The 20,667-nt window shown below is 37.5% G+C and overlaps 1 long non-coding RNA gene and 1 pseudogene across 2 annotated transcripts; both read right to left on the reverse strand.

Moving 5' to 3' along the window:
- Nucleotides 1-1,005: 1,005 nt before the first annotated feature.
- On the reverse strand, nt 1,006-8,974 carry LOC148880992 (putative GPI-anchored protein At4g28100; annotated as a pseudogene). Its single transcript, XR_016104702.1, has 2 exons — nt 8,301-8,974; nt 1,006-1,510 (listed from the first exon to the last, which is right to left on the reverse strand). The product of XR_016104702.1 is annotated as a putative GPI-anchored protein At4g28100 (transcript).
- A 1,448-nt stretch (nt 8,975-10,422) lies between these two features.
- LOC148880993 (uncharacterized) lies at nt 10,423-19,527 on the reverse strand. The gene is made up of 2 exons (XR_016104703.1): nt 19,009-19,527; nt 10,423-10,608 (listed from the first exon to the last, which is right to left on the reverse strand). It is a non-coding gene; the product is annotated as an uncharacterized LOC148880993 (long non-coding RNA).
- Between the last annotated feature and the right edge of the window lie 1,140 nt (nt 19,528-20,667).

Here is a 20,667-nt window from a genome sequence, read left to right on the forward strand (position 1 = left end):
AGAAAAAATAGAAAAACATTAATTAACCTGAACCCAGATGATTGTAAAATTAATCCAAGATTTTTGAGGTGATGAATTCGTCTGAAACGGTTCAGGGGTTGTTAGACTTTACATGAATTCAATTTTTAAAATAAAAGCAAAGCCACTGTTCAGGGGTTGTTTTACCAATGTCGTTTCAGTTTTAGGTAATTACGTATTGGCCAACTCTCACAAAATCTATGATTTGATTTCGATTTCCCTATTAAATCTTTGGAAGGTTGGCCTTTTAACGAATGTCGCTTCTATTCTACTATGTCTTAAGGCCAGCTCGAAAGGATTGATCTGAAATTCAGCAAAGCTGGTTCGATCACTTGTTTTGATTTGGGGCTAATTTTACTTTTATTATTTATATATTGTTTTAAAGTATTCTTATGTTCTCTCACAATTGACATTATTGTTAAGTGATAATGGAAAAAAATAAAATATTGAATTTGTTCTCCATTATTTATTAAATTTTTAAAATAAAATCCAATTGATAAAAATTTCGAAAAATTATAATATACTAATAATTTAAGAAAACGAAATGCTGAATTTAAAAAAATGGCATGGCCTTATCATTCATTGTGAAAAGGAACAGTCTCTCCCAAAACTGGTACTCACCCATCGTGAAAAGGAACCGTCCTTTATCAAAGATTTGTTGTCATTGGAAGATGTATGGTACCAATTGGATGTTATGTTTGATTACCTTGGAAAAGTTAAATGTTTCAAATAAAAGCATTTTACTATTTTTAACGAAGAGAAAAAAAGAAATGCCGCCATGTCTCCCTTAGACTGCATTTGGAAACGATGCAAATGAAGTGTAAATTCCAGTTCAGGGTAAATTTGCATTCCGATTCACTTTTGCCTGTATTTGGCAATATTACATTTATGCATTGACAAATTACAAAAAACACATTGTTCAATGCATATTTACATTCACAATAAGAAATTAAAGTAGATCAATAAAACAGAAGATTTGCATTCAAGTAGACTTTTAATAAAAAATGCATATGTTTTATTGGAATTCATGTTATTACAGCTAAAAGTTTGTTTGATAAGAAGGTAAATTTATTAGTGCAAAACTAACCCAATAGGAATGAGATTTCATTCCCAAGGGAGGGGCAAGTAGTGGCTATTCCCTAAAATGGGGAAATGCATTCTAATTCCACCCAATCAAACAGTTGGAATCAGAATAGCTCATTCCAATTCCAATTCCGGACCCCTATTCCTATGAACCAAACAGAGCCTCAGATCAGTCATCATTCTTATTCCTAGTTAAACCCAATAGGAGCTTGGTGTTGCCACTCGACCAGCCTTTTCATCTTTTTTTAATTATCAACCATCAAACTTCAGTTGCTTTTGATTTCTGATGTCAGCCTTGTTACAGTCTTCACTGCAGCACCATTGTTGGTCATGCAATCCTCTTGGCCGATTGGATTGGAGGTGCCTTGAGTTTGCCGCCAAATGCTCCCGATATCATGCTTTGAGTTCTCTGTGATAAAAGGGTATTTTAGGGATTTATGAAAAGTATATCAATCACTTGGTGTCACATGTGAACATTTTATGATGTAGAGCTAACAGTAGGGAAGGTTCTAGACAATTGTTAGAAATGGTAAGGGTACTTTAAGACAATATGTAAATAGTAAGGGTGAATTAGCCAATTAGCTAAACCATAAGGATAGTTTAAGAAATTTGCCCTTATTGAAACTGATTGTTTATCTCTCATTAAATAATGGATGCTTTGCTTTTTGAACTAAAAAAACGTTTATTTAAAACAAAACAATTGTCAAATATGTAAAATCATATGGTTGATGAATGTAATAAGGGATTGATACTACGGGTATAGTTCAGTTGAGCTGAGATGAACTTTGACAAGTCTTGGCTTGGCTCCACCAGAGGTGTAAAATAGGACATGCCTAAACCTCCATGCTAGACTAGGCCAAGGGTTCATGGCTTGTGGTCTGGTGACTGTTGCAATGAGTATATTAACCGTTATATAGCCGTTTCAGGGGGTTAAATGCCAAAATCACCCTCCAATATCTATACACAACTAATTTGGGGGTATTTGTGTATATTTGCCAAATGAGAATGCACAAAATGACTTAAATGCCCCCAATAACTATAAACTACTAATTTAGGGGGGCATTTATTACTTTTCAAATGACTAAAATACATCATCCAATAGCTATAAACAGGGGGGGAATTTTGGTCAAATCAATTATTTCCAACCCTTATAAATACTCCAATCCTTGTTCATTTTCATCATAACAACAATCAATCTATCTCACACTCTTGTACTTTCATACTCTTTTTTTTTTTTTTTAATTTCAACAAGAAGGAGGCTTGCAACCTACTCAAATGTCTCAATTTGAGAGGCCTAAAAGCAGATCAGAGGGGTTCAATTACCTGGGTTATTTGAATTTCTTTTATAAAATTTACATTTTAATATTTATTAAAACAGTAAGTTCCTCTCAAACCCCCTTTCATTTTGACTTTACTAGTACGCTAGCACCAATTCTGGAATTGGTGCTAGTTCTACCACTACTATCAAAATGAAGCTATTCTCAATGATTCAAGACCTTTAGGTTTTAAAACATGAAAGAAAAAATCAGCAATTGTTGAGAATATTTTACACTTAAAGAACTATCAGAAAAGGGGTTAAGAGCAATTTGCATTAAGGCCCCGTTCACTTTTCGTTAAGTTATTTAACCAAGTAAGTGCAATTACATGGGTAAGTTTTTCCTGGAAACACTTACCCAGGTAAGTGCATTTACCCATGTTCTTTTATTTCCTAGGTGAATAAGGCAATGACCATTTTAACCATAGAAATTTATTATTAAAAGGGGCATTTTTGTCCCATTTAAGTATTGGCAACTTTCCCCTATGTGGGAAAGTTATTTACCCATCTAGGAGATGGGTATCAATTTCCCGGGTAAGTGGTACCCAGGAAAACAAAACTTTTCCTAGTTCCCACATAAAGCTGAAAAAAGAACATGAGATTCTTGGTCAATGGGAACCAAAATCCCATTAACCAACTTTCCCCCCTCTCAAAATCCAAAAAAAAAAAAAAGAACGCCCCCTAAATGCAAAAGTGATTTTAGTTAAATAGTAGTAGAACTTGCCATTTAAGAAGACATGCTAAAACATATTCAACAAGCTCAAAATGGGATCATTTGTTTTGGGTTTGGATCATTTTCTAATTTTCATCATTTCTAAGAGAAAATGAGACAAACATTAGCTAGATATATAGTACATGTTGTGCAACCATTTATATTTTGTAGAAACATCAATTAATTATGCGTATAGAAAAGTTTTTAGGAATACAACTAGATTGGGTGCTATCAAAATTTTGAAACATATAAAAAAAAATTAATTTCTACTTTGACAAATCTTTCTCTAAAATTCCTCTTGCTTCAGATGTTTGATCTTCTAAGTATAATATTAATTATATTTGTGTAACTGCTCACTTTATTGATGAAACATGGGTTTTACATAAAAGAATTTTAAGTTTTACAAGATTAGAATGCCCACATATTGGCCTAGCTATTGTAATTACTATTTTAAATACTAAATGCGCTTATGATATAGAAGATAAAATTGTTTTCAATTATTTTCAATAATGCTAGTAATAATGATCTAGCTACGAGTATTTTAAAATCTTAATTAAAACCTGTTTTAGAAGGAAATTTATTGTATATTAGATGTGCTTTATGTATTTTAAATTTATGTGTGCAGTATGGTTTAGAATTTATTTCAGAATTTATTTCAGAACAGGTTCAAAACATTAGAAGTTATATTTTATTAGGTACAAGAAAATAAGATCAAGTAGAGCTGAAACGTGGTCTTTAATAAATAGTCACTGTTTCCTCATCTTCCTCTACTTCTAGGTTATCTTTCAATGAACTTAATTTTTATTTGCAACATAATGTTTTAAATTTCCTCACATCTTAGGAAATAGATAATTTAATTTGATATTTTAGCAATGTGAAAGCATAAATAAATAACTATTCTGTAATTGCTGTCATGGCACATGATCTATTAATCCTTTTGATATCCATAATAGTATCAAAATCTTGCTTAATGCAATAAAGAGTGTTGGGTGAGAGGAAAAACTAGATGATAAATGAAACATTGAAGATTTGTATTTGTCTAGATGATAAAGGAAGACATGACACATCATTCAAGGAACCACACTAGTTGAAGAAGAATGTGGAAATTGAAATTAAAGAAAAATTTGGGGAATATTGTAAATTTTCAGATTTTTTAATTTTATTTGTAACTTGTAAGTTATTTATAATTTTTTTTTCAATTTTATTATGATACTTTTTCAAATTTCATTGTAATTTTTTAAATTTCATTTAATTAATTTTTTTGTATGAATTGATTATTCATATGGAATGAGATTTTAATATTTTTTCAATTTGTTCTTGTCTTGCTTCAATTTTAAATTTTTTACTTTTCAGTTTTTTTTCAAAATTTCCATAAATATATATATATATATATATATATATATATATATATATATATATATATATATATGTGTGTGTGTGTGTGTGTTGGCCTGCAGTAGCTTGACCTATGGGGATCAGGCCATGGGTTGTGCTAGGCTCCCCTTTTGGGGAGTCCTGCCAAGTAGGCATAGCCTATCAGGCATGTGGGTCAGCGTGGCCCACATTAACCTCTAGGCTCAACTAACATACTACGAGGTTTGACCTTGAGTTTGAGTTTCATTCAAACACTTTTTCAATTCAAACTCAAATTGATTAAATATTCGATGAGACTTGAAATTGAAAACAATTTTATTTTTATATTATTTTACATAATTTTTTGTCATAACCTTATCTCACGATTCGAAATTAATTTAAACTCAATTAGAATGGAATTGAGCTTAATTCAATTGCACCCCTTATTGATACACAACAAGGATTTTTTTTTTACAAGTAAAATACCAAAATAGCAGTCAACAGATTTTCATATCTAATAACGATAAAGAGTTAAAAACCCTTCGGATGTAATCTGGCCAGATCTTGGGTTAGCTGTTTTTATATTTTTCTTCAACAAATGAAGAAAAGATTCCTCTTAATTTCTTAATCAAAAGGATCAAATATATTGCCATTTGACAGGGCGGTTATTTGCCGGTCAAAAGACATGAATGTGATATATAATACATATAAATTTTTCTTTTCTTTTAAACTCCAGTCTTGTGTCAAGCACGAAGGTTCTTTTGGCCGACATGGGGCCACCAAATTACAGTGATGGAATCATTTGGCCCTTACGTTAAAATTTAATTAAACACCACCAATTCCTCCTTTTCAGTTTTCACAACCTTTCGTTTTCGTTGAAAGAGTATAGCAGGAAGCAATAGACATTATAGGGTAAATTCTTAAACTATCTCTACTGTTTATGAAAGTAACAACTGTGTCTTTATTCTTAAATTATTCGTACTGTTTCTAAAGGGAAAATTTATCATATGGAAAAGATATGGTATCAAAAAGAGTTTTGACTAATCAAAATTCATCCATAAATTTTGATAAATGATATCATGTTCCTAACCACGTTTAAGATTCTGTGTTATTGGTCAGTTGTTTTTCAGTTATCATATTTTTTCTGTATCATAGTCGAACTCATTGACATCATCCCTAAGTGTTAATGGAAAACAACGAAATATCAAATTTACCCTTCATTATTTTTCAATTTTTAAAATAAAATTCAACTAAAAGAAACGAAATGATATTTTGGAAATGAATCGAATTGGTCTTTCACTGAAATGCAAACCCAACAACTAAAATCTCTACCATTCTGTGTCCTCATCAACTGGTTTCAGAACCAGATGGGTAATCTGAAAAGCAAATGGTGACAAGGGCTGCACTTGTTGTCGATATGCCCATCATAGACACCGTTCTTTGGCATAGAGAGAGGAGGAAGCTAATCTCCGACAGAACCTTCTCTTCCTGCGATTGGCTTTATTAATGGTTGTCGGAGAGAATGCAGCGGCAGTGACGTGCTCACTAAAATAGGGGAGGCGAGATTGATGGGGTTACTATTGACAACATTACAGAGATTTGCCTTCTCCATGACCTTGCCCATTGTCCCAACGGATGCAACCGCAGAATTCGCCATACTAGTGGACTTTGAGCACAAAGCCAAGGTCTTCAAGATCTTCTCCTATGCAATTTAACACATTAGGATTTCAGAGTGGTAGTCGGAAGATAGAATGCACGACGGTGGTGTCAGATTTCTCCTTCTTTCTCCATTCTCAGACCTCCCCCACCCCAGTTTTTCATGTTTCTTCTTTTTCCATCTATCCAGGGTGACCCCTACTTCAAGTGTATACCTCCGGCATCGCCTCTTCTACTAAGGGAGTGATCCACTGCCACCGCAAGCTTTAAATCATCACCCTTGATGATGTTCTGTCTACTTGTAGACCTTACCAATGTTCCATGCCAACAGCTAAAGCTACCCGTGGGGCATGGAAGCTATGGGTGAGACCAACATTTGTCTCCACTAAAGAAACCCAGCCATAGTTTAACATCAGGGCACCACCTCCTGCAATGGTGTTGTTCTGGACCAAATCGGTTAGGTTTATAGTGAGTCATGGGTACAAATTAATAGAGATTGCAATACTCATATAATGTACTTAGAAATCGTAGTGGAATCTCTTTCCTACAACTGAGTGAGCAACGCTAAAGGCTACACAAAGAGTGAAGACTACTGGGATGGTGGAGATGAACATGATAAATCCCGAGTTAGGCACTGGTGTGAACGAGATGGGTCATCCCTTTCTCTCTTTCTATCTCTCATGACCGAAACAAAATATGGACTAGTTGTAAGCAATAAAGGCGTTTTATCACCGACAAGAAACCCACCATTAGAGTACTTTGTAAGACTTGGGTTTCATCAGAAGCCTCCCCCAATCACGGGAGCTTCAAGCATGACAACAAAATCATACCACTATGCATTCCTTTGGCGTTTCAGTGTGCTTTCCTTGGCATTTCAAAAAGTGGGGTTCATCTTCAATTTTTTACTACAAAGGATTCAATCTGGGTGGAACCACTGCGATGAACACAGAGGTGAATGAAGACGACATGTTTTGGGCACCAAGGTACTTTCCAAGCACAAGTTACCTGATAAGTGGATTCCGTGAGCACAAGTCATCGGAAACTTGGGTGTCTCTAGTGTATTCGATCCTTATGCCAGTTCTTTTTTTCTTTCGGGAAATCTAGCAAGAAATGGTTGGAATGGCTGTTATTACAGTTGAATAAGAAGAAGAAGAAAAAAAAAAAAAAGAAAAAGAAGGAAGGAGAGAGAGATAGAGGCCAAGGGAAGGTCTGAAAATGGAGAGAGAGAGAGAGAGAGAGAGAGAGAGAGAGAGAGAGTGAGGGCTTCAGGACAAGGGTAATATTGGGTTTTGAAAAAATTTTATATAGGTCACATATGCACAAATCGTGACAGAGCATTAACAGATGCTAATGACAGGGGTAGAGCTAATCAATTATCAGAAATAGTAAGGATAGCATTAGATAATATGTAAACAGCAAAGGTAGAGTTTGTCAATTTCGTGTAGGAATAATTTAAGAAATTTATCCTATATTATATTAGGGAAAATTCCAGATAGGTACCTGTACTTTAGGTCGACTGCCAATTTAGTACCTGAATTTAAAAAAATGACAATCGTTAAATAGCATGTGAAAAGACAAAACTGCCCTTAAAATATCATTTAGTTTTCTTTATCAACCCATCCGTAAAATGACAATATAAACGTCTCGTTAATATCTCGAATGAACACGAGAGTTGTAACTTTACTGGTACCTGCCGTTAACAACGGTTCATCTCGATTTCTGTTGTTGCTGCACATCAGTGGCGGGGATAGATAATCTTTAATTTTTTTTCTCCTTTGTTTTTTAGAGTGAGACTAAAGATTGTTTTGCTGGCCGGGATCGACTCGTAAGAGTTGAGTTAATTCTTCTGGTTCGGCTTGGGAGTTCTGGGCAGATTTGAATTTGTATTGGTGCTTCGCAAATTTAATTTTGATGAAGCATCCTGCTTCTAGCGAGATGGAGAGTTAATTGGTTGTTATAGCTCGATTTAATTGGTTGTTAATTTGTTCTTGGTATGCTTGTATGGTGCATGTTAGCAATAGGAAATATACAGAAGAGATGACAGAGCAACAGATTTTTGTTAACAATTCAGTTGCCATTCAAGTAATGGCAGATGATTGGAAATTATGAAGAAAGTGCCAATTGGAAGAAATAAACGATAAGAAATAGTAAAAAAAACCTAACCTTTTCGAGGGCGCCGAGACACTTGGTGCAGCCGGAGTAGGATGAATTCTGGCAATTCCGTTCCAAATTCTTGATGCCAGCCATCGGAGTTGTGTTCCTGTGGGAGGTAAGGTTGAATGCGACGGGGCAACTCAGCGAGGTACTCTGATGGAGTCGAATGCCATAGAAACAGAGAATGGCGTCAAATGTGGTGTTGGGTTGTGGAATGTTTATGTTACGACTCTGCAGCAAGCTTTGAAGTGAGTTGACGCACTTCTGGGAGTCATCCGGTACCATCAGGGCACAGCTGATGGTACCTGTAGTGCTGACCTAGCATGCGCAGCGAAGAGCCAGGCGGCGAGCACCGGACAACAGGGGCTACGGTCGAGGTTGCGCCCGCATGCCTCACTGATGCCGCCGAAAAGCTCTTCAGAGAGGTCGAGATGGCATGTTTGTGCTTGCGTTTGGACGAGAAAAGTGAGAACGGTGTTCGTACCAGAGAAATCACCCGGTTTGATGGGCTGTTGGGGACCGCTTTGAGATTCTGACGGGATTGCAGAAAGGGATATAGAAAACAAAGAGGATAAAGCGATGAGATACGAGAATCCGAATAATAACGAAAAGTCCATTTTATTTATGTCTAAAATGTGAAGATTCAAGGAAACTTTGCCTTTGTGAGGAGTTGTTACTCTGCAACCAAACTCTGCCTGCTTGAAGAAGAAAGATTCAAGGATTATCTGTTTTATTTTTATGATAAAGAAAATAATAAACAGTATTTTATTTTAAAGATAATTTTGATATTTTTAAAAATATTAAATATACATGAGATCAGGTGATATACATAATTGACGGTCTATTAATTGTAGATATTAAATTACCGCATTTTAAAAATTCGAATACTACATTCTTTCATTTTAAAATTTGGGTACTAAATTAACATTCGACCAAAAATATAAAGTACCTATGAGAATTTTCCCGTATATTTATATATGCTTTTCTTCGGAGGGATAGGGAAGATAGCCAAACATACAGGAATCAGTGGGGTAATACTGGTAATAAGCAAGTAGATGAATGACGTTTACATGCATTATGTGACTGTGACCTCATCGTCTACTACTAGACAGCATTTTTTGCCACGTTTATAAATAATAAAACTAGTAGGGCTGCTGGGCTCTGGGGTTGGTTGGTTGCGTGCCAATTAGTCTGAAAAGAAAGCTCCCATCCCAGGCTCATCCACCGTTTTAATTTTGAAGACTCCAATTGACTTTTTAAATGTCTTTTTCGTAAAGAAAAATAAACTTTCTTCACTCTACCATACATTTAGACTTGTTATCATTCAGATGGATACATGGCTCTATAGTTTTCAATTTGTGTAAAATTTGTGTAAAGGTATAATAGCTTCGCTTTGTTAATTAAATTGGGCCCCAATATTTATTATGGAAATTTTCATTTTATTACCTAGAAATTTGGGATAGTGTAAAGTTAATATCCGAATTTTCAAATGTATTAATGCAGTACCTGATTCTTAGTTATATGATCATATGATGATATGTGCAACTTAATTTTTTTGAAAATATCAAAATTACCCTTCAAAAGAAGACATTGTTCATTACTTTGAGGACAAATAGACATAGGTGGCTAGTAAAAGGGCACAGGACCTAAGATAGACAGACTAGCAGGACACCATGTCATTGCATAAGCTTTGTCAAGAAAATTTTGAAGTAAAGGAAACCATGTGACATTCCAAATGGGTTATCATATCATATATTTAATTCATTGATATACTTTATTTAAATAGTTTGATAATTTTGATGTTTTTAAATGCAAAATGGATAGTGTGGTAGGTTTTTTATCAATTTTTCAAAAAAAATGGTAAATTACAAAGACCCCCTTATACTTTGTTTTGCAACAAAGATAGCCCTTGTACTATGACCGTGAGACAAAGACCCCTTCTGTTAGTTTTTTGTTGAAATATGTCGTTGTAATATTTTAATTCCCATTCCCCGACTTTACGATACAGGAACAGCTGTGGTGGTAATCCCTTCTACCTCAGATTCTTTCACATTTCTCTCTCTCCCCCTCTCTCCCCCTAATCAATGTATTGAAGTGAAAATCAACAAAAATGGCTTAAAATACCAATAAATTCCAGCTAACCCACTTTAGAAATTATAATGCTGGGAAAATCAAATGTTTCTGCACAAAAACCAATATTTTTTTTCTAAAAGAAATTTTCTTTTGGAAATGAAAATATACTATCAATTTTCTACAACAATTTCTTCACCTTCGGCTTACATCCACCACAGTCAATGTTCACTTTGAGAAAACAAGTCTACAAGGACAAGCAGAGCAACAGAGAGAACAAAAAGAATATTAGAGATAAATTTCGATTTGCGAATGGAAGAAGATAAACCACAGAGAAATGAAAGAAATAAGAAAGAAAGCTGATGGATCTTAGTAACCAAATAGCTGAAAAAGAGGAGATAAATTATACAAAACCCAGATAGTTTTTTTCCCCAGCTTTCCTCTTCTGGGGGTTTTCCAACCGAACACAGGGAACAAGAGAAAACAAATGGTTTTTGAGCACAGGAGAAGAAAGACAACAATGTTCAGTCTTAAATGGAGAGAGAGAGAGAGAGAGAGAGAGAGAGAGAGAGAGTTCAGAGGAGGTTGGTAAACATTAAACAGCTTCTCATCCCTTCCTTCCTTTATTTCAAGGCTGTGTTTGGCTTTGAGAGAGAAGAAAGAGCGAGCTCCAGCCTCCCCTCTCTTTTGCCTTTATTTATTGATTGTTTAATTTTTAACTTTTCCTTCATTTCCTTTACCTGGTTTTTCACTTCAATCGGCTTAGGTCGACGACATCGACTAGGCGTGAGATGGGTGATCCGATCAGAAAGTGCAAAAAAGGCGTGTATGATGGGAGTAATGCCGCGGTTTCCGATGTCCTTGACATTCTCGACGCCGGGGGGAAGAGATGGGTGATGGGGGAAAGGGAAGATAAGGATTTGGATGGAAGGGTGTTTGGAGAGAAGAGGATGTAGAAAGGGAAGTTGTTGGGTGTGACGAGTATGGTGATGGTTAAGCTACGAATGACCAACTAGTGGGTGAGATCCAGAAGCGGTTGCATGTATCCCTGCGCAGGAAAGGGAAATACTAGTATGTGTGTGCCACCGCCGGAGGGATTTGTCAACATGAGAGAGAGAGAGAGAGAGGCATGAAAAATAGAAAGAAAGGGGAAAATAATTATTGTCCTGTAGACTATAGCCCTTGTAGAAGAAAGGGGGGAGAGAAAGGGGAAGAAGATAGATCGGGGGAGAGAGAGAGAGAAATGTGAAGGAACCGAGGTAGAAGGGATAAGGGTAGTATGGGGATTTAAAATATTGCAATGGCAGATTTCAATGGAAAGCTAATGGAAAACGGTCTTTGTCTCACGGTCATAGTACAAGGGGTCTTTGTTGCAAAACAAAGTCCAGGGGGTTTTTGTCACAGACCCCAAAATATAGGGAGTGTTTGTAATTTACCCAAAAAAATATAGTTTTAATCAAATGAAACTTTCCATAAGCAATTTTTTTTTATCAAGAATATTGATATTGAGAACAATGATTTTGTCTAGCTGATTGAATCGAAAATAAGTTGTAATGAGAGCAAACAATTTCATTAGATTCACCTAAATTACCAAAATTACTAAAATTGATTACCCAAATCTCTCAAACAAATAAAATTACAATAGTTAAATTATGAAAAATTACCAACATTCCCAAATTTTATTTACAAAAAATTAAAAACTTTAGGAAAATTAATATATAAAACTACCAAAATTAAGAAATTAATAAGTTAATAAAACTACAAAATTTATTCATCCATAAATTAGAAAAAGCTAATTGTTAATTTACCAAAATAACTAAAATTAATTTAGTGAAACCTATTTTTTGGAATATAGCAAACTTAAAAAATCCAAAACTGATTTACCTAAATTACCAACATTAATTTCACAAATAACCAAAATTACAATAATTAAATTCCTATAGATCACCAACATTAACAAAATTTATTTACCAAAAAATAAAATTTTTAGGAAAATTAATATACAAAATTACCAAATTTGATATACCAAATGAATAACAAATTTATTTTTGACATAACAAATGTAATCACCAAAATTAAAGTACAAAAACTACCAAAATTACTTCACTTTCATAAATTAATAATTACAAAATAAACAAAATTACCAAAATTAATAAGTTAATAATATCCCAAAATCACCAAAATTTTTCATTCATAAATTAGAAAAAAATTCTAGGTAATTATTAATTTTCCAAAATTAATTTAGTGAAATAAATTTTTAGGAATATATCAAAATTTTACAAAATTAACAAAATTAAATTATCAAATAAAAAATTAATTTATCAAAATCCATTATGAAATTTACCAAAAGTAATTTACATAAATTAATTACCTCTAAATGAATTTAACAAGGTTGATAAATTATTAAAAATATTGTTTGGTAATTACGGAAATTTAAGCTATGGTTGTTTGTTGTATAGGGGAAATGGCAGGGAATGTGGGGTGGGTGTGGTTTTCTAAGTTGAGTTTAGGGAGTGGAATTGATTTAATGCCATGATTTCGTTGACACTTCTAAGTTTTTGTAGTCGTGTTTGGACCGACATGCAAGGAGGTTAAATAGGATCAGGTACGTGGGGAGCGTGCGCGTGCGAAAATGAAAACACTAGTAAAATCTGAAAGGTTTAAACAGCAAATAGGTAGAATGAACAAATAAATGATGACGGAATGGGGTACAGATTGAAGATACCCAGAACAACAATACAGTAAAATATAAGTTACAAAACAATAATGAAATTAGGGGGGGCGGGCGAGCTATGAGCAAAATATAATGGATAAATGCTATAAGGAATAGTTACAGCAAGACAAATGATTTAGCATTGAAAGTTAACATGAAGAAAACGAGCAATGATAATAATAACTAAAGTGATTATGATGGAGGGCCAGCTCGGGACCCACCGAATCAAACGGCGCCAGCTCAAGATTAGAAGGATTCCTTATGCCAATCAACCTGCATTGGATGATGGTGGACATCGAACGATGGACGTTGAAGGCATCGACATCGGACGACAAGTCACGTTTCCTAGTTAATTTACAAGTCTGAATTACCTAGTTATTTTATTCTACAAGTCTACTAGTGTCTATTATAAATATTTCTGTTTCTGAGCTTTAATAACACACAAGAATTTCTTTCATCACTTCTCTCTCTACTAAGGATCTACGCCTAGTTCTTTTCGTGAGGCTTCAAGTTCGAGGCCAATTCGATCATCCGGGGGCTTGTATAGTTAGCTCGGTCGAGTATGTTACGCTGCGTTAGGTGGTATCAGAGCAGGAGTTCACCCAATCAGATGGCCAACCAAGACGGTAGCAGTTGCAACCAACCCCGTGACGGAGATCAAGGGTTACAAGCTGTTTGGAAAGCAATCGAAGAACAGCGAACAACCACTCATTACATTGAGTAACAGTTAGCAAAGATCGCTGGACAACTACAGGCTTTGTTGCAAGAGGATGTTCCAAGGAATAGGGATAACACATTGCATCAAGCCGGAGGAGACGACCACGGTAGGCCAATCATTGATCCTATGCCTCAATTACCTAGGAACCCTATTATTGATGATGATAGCGACGATGAGCTAGAGTTCGACATTGCTTTAGTTATTTTCGGTGATGGCAAGACTAGAAGGAATTGGCGAAAGGTGGATATTCCTACTTTTAGTGGAGATCTGGATATAGAGGGTCTTCTGGATTGGATCACCGAGGTCGACCGTTTCTTTGAGTACATGGAGATCCTAGAAGAGAGAAGGGTGAAACTAGTAGCTTTTCGACTGAAGGGAGGAGCATCTGTCTGGTGGGAACGAATGAGGGAGACTCAGATCAGAGAAGGAAGAGGTCCAGTTCAAACATGGAGACATATGAAACAGTTAATAAGAGGAAGATTTTTGCATCCTGATTATGAGCAATATATTTTTTAATCGCATCAAAGATGTGCATAGGGAACGAGGAGTGTGAACGAGTACACCTCAAAATTTCTGAGATTGGCCGAGATGAACCAATTGTCAGAAAGTGACAATCAACAAGCAACCCGTTATTTGAGTGGTTTGAAGCCTACTATTCGAGACAAGATTGGAGTCCAGATGGTTTTAAGTGTGAAGGAAGCAATGAACATAGCTTTGAAGGCTGAGTTGATGTTTCAAGAGAAGATTCGAGCTGATAATTATCGACAGTATAGTGGGAACGACAATAGGCCAGCAACAATTGATAAGGGCAAGCCAACTCAAGGGGTACAACCCTCCCACCCGCCTAATGTAGCTAACACCAATAAGGCCGCAACGGGAGGAAATACTCAAGGTAACACTTCAAACCCTCCTAAAACCATTAATCCCTATGCAAGACCTGCTCCTTTTAAGTGTTTCAAGTGCAATGAAATTGGGCATAGGTCTAGTGATTGTCCTAGGAGAAAGGCATTTAACATAGTAGAAAGGGATGAGGAAGAAGTTTGTGATGATGAAGTATATTGTGGTCCCGATGGAGAGGACGAAGGAGGTACTTATGAGCATGAAGAGTACACGTGTGTTGTGAAGAAGCTCATGCTATCTCAGAAAAGTAAAGATGACACACAACGACACCGGCTGTTTCGCACTAGGTGTACGATACAAGGTCAATTATTTGAATTAATTATTGATAGTGGCAATCAAGAGAATATTATTGGCACAGACGTAGTGAGGAAACTATAACTAATTTCTGAGAAACACCCGAACCCTTACACGATTGGTTGGATCAGAGAAGTTGGGGGTGTACGTGTGGAAGAATGTTGCAATTCCATTCTCTATTGGTAAGTATATTGATGAGGTTTATTGTGATATTGTGGATATGGATGATTACCATATTTTGCTTGGTAGGCCTTGGTAGTTTGATGCAGATGCCAAACACTTGGGTAGGAAGAACACATACCAGCTTGAGAAAGAGGGTGTGCGCTAACACTGTTACCTATGGCGGAAAAGAACCAAACCAAGGCTTCAAAGGTAGAGGAGAGGAATTTTCTTACCATAACACATCGCCACTCTGAGTTTGTAAGGGAGTGTAAAGATACCCGCGAGGTCCACTTATTGGTTATAAAAGGGAAGAGTATGAATGAACCACTAGGGGAGAACAAAATTTCAGTGGAAGTGCAGGGACTGCTCGACAAGTTTCATGATGTAGTTCCTGACAAGTTACCCAATGAGCTTCCACCCATGCGAGACATTCAACACCACATTGATTTTGTTCCTAGTGCTAGCCTACCTAATCTGCCACACTACAGAATGAGTCCTAAAGAGAATGAGATTTTACAGGAGAAGGTAGAGGAACTGTTGAAAAAGGGGCACATCCAAGTTAGCATGAGTCCTTGTGCGGTACCGGCATTATTAACACCGAAGAAATATGGGAGTTGGAGGATGTGTGTTGACAGTAGAGCAATCAATAAGATCACTATTGGCTACAAGTTTCCTATTCCTAGGCTAGATGACATGCTTGATGAACTTGATGGGGTTGTGGTCTTTTCCAAGATCGATCTCGGGAGTGGTTATCATCAGATTAGGATCCATCCCGGAGATGAATGGAAGACCGCTTTCAAGACAAGAGATGGATTGTTTGAGTGGTTTGTCATGCCTTTTGGACTAACTAACACACCAAGCACTTTCATGAGACTAATGAATCAGGTACTACGCCCTTTCATTGGTAAATTTGTTGTGGTATATTTTGATGATATTTTGATTTATAGCAAATTTGTTGATGAGCACATAGGACATATCCGAGGGGTGTTGAGTGCGTTAAGGGAAAAAAAACTATATGTTAATTTAAATAAGTGTACTTTTATGAGAAATAGTTTATTGTTCTTGAGTTTCGTTGTAAGTAAGGATGGAATTGAAGTGGATGAGGAGAAAGTGCAAGCCATTAGGGAGTGTCCAACCCCAACGAATGTCACTGACGTAAGGCGTTTTCATGGGCTAACAACTTTCTATAGGCGGTTTATTAAACACTTTAGTAGTATTGTAGCTCCTATCACTGAGTGTTTGAAGAAAGGTAAGTTCCAATGGGGAGAGGAACATAAGCAAAGTTTTGCTCTAATAAAAGAGAAGTTATATACCGCTCTTGTCTTAACTCTACCAAGCTTTGATAAATTATTTGAGGTTGAGTGTGATGCTAGTGGAGTGGGCATAAGGGTTGTGTTAAAACAAGAGAAGAAACCAATTGCTTTCTTTAGTGAGAAGCTATGTGAAACTAGAAAGAAGTGGTCCACTTATGATAAAGAGTTTTATGCTATTGTGAGAGCATTGAAGACCAGGGAACACTATTTAATTGCTAAAGAATTTGTCATCTATACCCACCATCAAGCTCTTAAGTATTTAAGTAAGCAAAAACAGTTGGGGAATGATTTGCATGCTAGGTGGCCTGCTTTTATTGATAAATTCCCATACAAAATTGTGTATAAGGCTGGACAACAGAATACATGGGCAGATGCTTTGAGCAGGCGTGTGGCATTGATTAAGACTCTCAGTATCGAAATTGTGGGCTTTGAATGTTTGAAAGATCTATACGCCCAGGATGAAGACTTCAAGCAGGTTTGGGAGAAATGCATGAACAGGCAGCCAGCGGGTGATTTCTACGTAAATGATAGATTTCTTATGAATGGAGACCAATTGTGTATTCCTTGCATATCCCTTCGCGAGAAAGTCATTAGGGACTTGCACGGTGGCAGCTTAGCAAAACACCTCGGGAGGGACAAGACGATTGAGGTTGCCAAAGGGCGTTACTATTGGCCTAAACTGAGAAGATATGCGACCACTATTGTGAGTAGGTGCTATATATGTCAGACAGTTAAGGGACAGGCCCAGAATACTGGTCTTTATATGCCTTTACCAGTTCCTATTATTATTTAGGAAGACTTGTCTATGGATTTCGTGATGGTCTTGCCGAAGACTCCACGAAACATGAATTTCGTCTTTGTGGTTGTTGACCAGTTTTCCAAGATGGCACATTTCCTCCCATGCAAGAAGACCGTGGATGCGACAACAACAGCCAAACGATTCTTCAGGGAGATTGTCCATTTACATGGGATGCCTAAGACCATTACATCGGACCGAGACACGAGGTTCCTAAGTCACTTCTGGATGACCTTGTGGAGGCTATTTGACTCGTCATTAAATTTCAGCAATACAGCTCATCCACAAACTGATGGGCAGACAAAAGTGGTAAATTGAACTCTAGGTAACCTGGTCTGCAGTATTTGCAGAGAGAGGCCGAAGCAATGGGACTTTGCCATTGCTCAAGCAGAGTTTGCCTACAACAGTGCAGTTCATAGCTCTACAAGTAGATCCCCCTTTTCTATTGTTTATAAGAAGGTCCCTAACCATGCGTTGGACCTGGTGAAACTACCCAAGGTACTATGCCTTAGTACCTCAGCAGAGCAGTTGGCATGACAGATTCAGTCCGTATAGGAGGAAGTACAGCAAAAACTTCAAAGGACCAATGCGAAGTATAAACTTGCAGCTGACAGGCATCGTAGGTACTAGGTGTTTGAAGTCGGTGATGAAGTCATGGTGTTCTTAAGGAAGGAACGTGTACCCATCGGGAAGCATAGCAAGCTACAGCCTCGAAAGTACGGTCCTTACAGGATTATTAAGAAGATCAATGACAACGCTTACGTAGTGGACTTGCCAAACCACATGGGTATTTCCAAAATGTTTAATGTTATTGATCTTCGCCATTATTTGCCGGAAGTGACGCTTGCCTATCCTGATCATGACTCGAGGTTGAGTTCTTTCCAAGTGGGGGAGAATGATGGAGGGCCAGCTCGGGACCCACCGAACCAACTGGCGCCAGCTCAAGATTAGGATTCCTTATGCCAACCGACCTGCATCGGATGATGGTTGACATCGAATGGTGGATGCCGAAGGCATTGACATCGGACGACAAGTCACGTTTTCTAGTTGTTTTACAAGTCTGAATTACCTAGTTATTTTACTCTACAAGTCTACCGGTGTCTATTATAAATACTTATGTTTCTGATATTTAATAACACACAAGAATTTCTTTCATCACTTCTCTCTCTACGCCTAGTTCTTTTCGTGAGACTTCAAATCTGAGGCCGATTCGATCATCCGGGAGCTTGTATAATTAGCCTAGTCGAATACGTCACGCTGCGTCAACTTAAGTAGGATTAAATAAGCCAGTCAACAAAACAAAAGAGATAATAGTTGTGAGTGTAACAGAATTCACAAAACAGACTTTAGCTTAGTAGTACGAAATATGCAAATAAGGCATTACAGCCTGATTATGAATGCTAATATTGGTTAGGTACAGCTGCTACAATTATCAAGAAATGACAAAATGAGGTAGTAACAAGGCAACGAATAACAATTTGTATAAGAAATACTAAATGCTAATATTGAATTAGTAACAAATAACAATTTATCAAATGAAGACAATAGCTAGTTCAAAGAAAAGGGATTTTAAAGATTTGGATCTAATTCTACTAATATGAAGAAAGGAATAAATCAGACATGTGTTTATCAAATGTTTAAAGGGTAAACCAATTAGACCATTCTGCTAAACCACAGTAGCATGAATATCATATAGCAAATTGGTACAGAATAGATCATGGAGGAAATCACAATAGGTAGGGAGTTAGTACCTTCCTGTTCAAATAACATTGGGTTTCTTCTCCCTTTGCAAATACGATGATGATAGAGCATACAGTCGGCTGAAGCTTTCTTCTCCAAGGCCAAATGCAGTAAACAGAGATTTGTTTCATCAGCCTATTTTTGTTAGATTTGCGTCTGTAATCTGATATGTGGATCCAATGGTAGGCTGATTGCAGCCCTGTTGTGAAGCCAAGTGAACGGTTGAGACAATGGTTTCCCCAATGAAGTGAGAGAGAGCAGTGGAATGGTTTCTGAACTGAAACGGAACTTGATGCTGAGTGGATAAAGTGTTGCTTAGACAATGGTCGCCTCTGCGTTCTGTCCTTTCAAGGCGCCTCTCTTTTGGGATTTAAAAGGTTTTGGGAGGAAGACATTAGGGCTTCCTCTTGAAATGGAAAGAGGGGACATGGAAGGAAGAAAACGGTGGGAAAGAGGAGATGGTGGAGCGGAATTAGGGAGGGAAATTTGGACAGATATGGGTGGAGAGAAGCATCAACGGAGAAGAGAAAAGGAAAGAAAGAAGAGGGAGAGACGAAAAGGGGGGGAAGAGGAAAGCAAGTGGGGCCCACTATGTCAGAAATAAAAGAGAAAAAATGTTTGCTACTTACACCGTTGCTCTAGAAAACAGCGCCACACTAGTGCCACATTGGAAAAAATGGTGCTCTAGGAAACGGACATTTGTTTGGAACCATTTTTCATTAAAAAATGGTGCTCCAATCTATGCCTTAGAAATCGAGAAGGCATGGCTTAGAGCAACTTCGAATTAGGCGTTTCTTGGAGCTGCAGCTCGTTGTTGACAACAGGGATGTGAGGTGGCAGTGATATGATGCTGGACAATGGGTACCAGTGTCAGTCGGCGGGTCGGTGTCTAGGCCAGATTGTCAGGCATGAGATCTTCCTGCGATACGCCAAACTACTCTTTTGTACTGAGCTACCCTACAAGTGGCGAGCTGCCCGGGGGAGCTATGCCGAGCTGTTTGTGGCGAGCTCTACCGAGCTACTTGGCTCCTTGGCGAGCTCTTTGGTGAGCTACCGAGCTCCTTGGTGAGCTACCGAGCTCGTGGGGTATGGGTGTCACCAGGCAGCGCTCAGGCCGCCCGTAGGTCGCGCCAAGCCACGTCAGGCCGGCTAGATGGTGCCCAGGTGGGACACCAACTTGGTAAGTTGTTGCTTGGGTGTTTGCCTAGTTGTCACGAGGTGCCACGTGTTGCAATTTCACTAGAGGGCCAAATCTGCCCTCATCATTTGCCCCCCACTCCCGAGCTGAGAGTAACTCAGTGAAGGGAGTAGATTTCTTTTGGTCGGTAAGTCGACGAGCTAGTAAGTGTTGATCCCATTCCTTAGGCTTTGGGAGCCGCCTGTATGTGGCGAGCTACCAGTAAGGTGAGGAGGTCTCCGCCAGTTCAATAGTGTAGCCCTTAGGCTTTGGGGGCAACTTATAGTTCACTTTTGTTGATTGTGCTCATGTTGAGAAAGCAACTGGGTATTTAGCAATAGTGTGGCTAGTAGGCTTTGGGAGTGACTCGTAGTCTACTCTTTTTTTACTTTGCCCATGCAGGAGAGGCGACTGGGTCTTCAGCAGTAATGTGGCCCGTAGGTTTTGCCGAGCTATGATTGCGCTGCATCAGCTTTGTAATGCCGGTCACCCA

This window comes from Nelumbo lutea, chromosome 1 (assembly GCF_056320005.1).
Source record: "Nelumbo lutea isolate HS-2025 chromosome 1, American lotus-T2T, whole genome shotgun sequence".
Classification (NCBI taxonomy): Eukaryota; Viridiplantae; Streptophyta; class Magnoliopsida; order Proteales; family Nelumbonaceae; genus Nelumbo; species Nelumbo lutea.